We start from the raw sequence: 1777 nt of genomic DNA, 5'->3' as shown, positions 1-1777 counted from the left end.
ACTTTCATCACCACCCCAAACAGCACTTACTGAAAGAAGAGTAACCCAGAAGGCCACCTACTCACTTTCTCGGTGTTTAGGAGTTGCCAGCACAGGGAACAACCCATTGTGGTTGCAAAGCTAGATCTACAGCTAGAATTGTTAAGGACTATTACTTTTCAGCAAGGTATATTTCAGTGCTTATGGTTGTCACATTCAGGAGATATACAAATATTAAAACTATACTTTCCAGAATCAACAAATATGAAAACTGACACAAAGCTAAATTTTTCATATGCTTTCCTTCCTTCCTTCCTTTATTTTTGGGGGGGGGGGTGGTGGTAGTCATGGGGTTTGAACTCACAGCCCTTAAACTGTCCCTGAACTTTTACTAACTCAAGGTTAGCACTCTACCACTTTTAGCCACAGCTTCACGCCCAGTTTCTGGTGATAAACTAGATATAAACTTCATGGATTTTCCTGCCTGGCTGGCTTTGAATTGTAATCCTCAGATCTCAGCCTTCTCAGTAGCTAGGATTATAAGTGTGAGCCAAAAGCACCTGGCAGTGCTAAGCAGTTTTTTTTTTTTTTTTTTTGGCCAGTCCTGGGCCTTGGACTCAGGGCCTGAGCACTGTCCCTGGCTTCTTCCCGCTCAAGGCTAGCACTCTGCCACTTGAGCCACAGCGCTGCTTCTGGCCGTTTTCTGTATATGTGGTGCTGGGGAATCGAACCTAGGGCCTCGTGTATCCGAGGCAGGCACTCTTGCCACTAGGCTATATCCCTAGCCCCGCTAAGCAGTTTTAAAAATGTTTCCATATACCTTATTTTATGTGACTTTTTCATTTTCATTTTTCAGGTGGAAACCAGGAGACTAAATTACTTGTACAAGGACTACTGCACAACTGACCTTTGGATAATCCAGGCTCAAGAACTCAGATTTCCAACTCCTTATTTTTCTCCATTGCATTTCATTCACTCTTTTGTTTAGTGTGTGTGTGTGTGTGTGTGTGTGTGTGTGTGTGTGTATTATATATATTTTACAGGAGTGAGTCACCTGTGCCCGGCTGTTTGATAACCGTACTGGACATGAGCTGTTTCAGGTACTGCTTCAAGTGAAATCTGTGGATAGAAATCTGTGGACAGAATCTAATCTATGGATAGAAACTGATCATCTTTGTCTTCTTTCTTTAGTTTAACAAGTACATGTAATAACTCTTACTAGGGCAAAACGACCCTGCCCGCAGTCCTCTCCCTGGCCGCCACCGTTCCTTGGTAGGGAACTTTGACAGGCAACACAGGCAACAGGTGCGTCCTCTGTGTCGGTGGGGACGTAGCACCGAGGCAGACGGGTCAGGCGTGGGGCGGCGCCGGGCGGCGAGGGCCCAGGACAAGGCAGCCGCGTCTGGCAGCAAGGGACAGAGCCCAACCTGACTAATCCTTAGATCTTTGTGGGTTTCTGCAGACTTCTAAGCCCAGGAATCTGGTGGGCTCAGGCGTGAAGGGGCACAGAGGCATGGGGCTGGCGAGAGCGGGCGTGGCGCAGAGGCATGGGCGGGGCGAGACGGGGCGGGGCGGAGCGAGTGAGGAGTTGTGGTGCGCGCGGGGCGGAGCGAGTGAGGAGTTGTGGTGCGCGCGGGGCGGGGCGAGGTGGTACGCACGGGGCGGGGCGGAGGGACTGGGCGGGGCGAGTTGGTGCGCACGGGGCGGGGAGCGGCGGGGCTGTGGGACCCGAGAGAGCGAGGCGGGCGGCGCGCGACGCGACTACGTGGCAGTGGCGGGGCCCAGCGCTGCGTCGGCC

The sequence above is a fragment of the Perognathus longimembris genome, chromosome 11 (genome assembly GCF_023159225.1).
Source record: "Perognathus longimembris pacificus isolate PPM17 chromosome 11, ASM2315922v1, whole genome shotgun sequence".
Classification (NCBI taxonomy): Eukaryota; Metazoa; Chordata; class Mammalia; order Rodentia; family Heteromyidae; genus Perognathus; species Perognathus longimembris.
The sequence above is the reverse complement of the archived record's forward strand: the minus strand, read 5'-3'. Positions refer to the sequence as shown.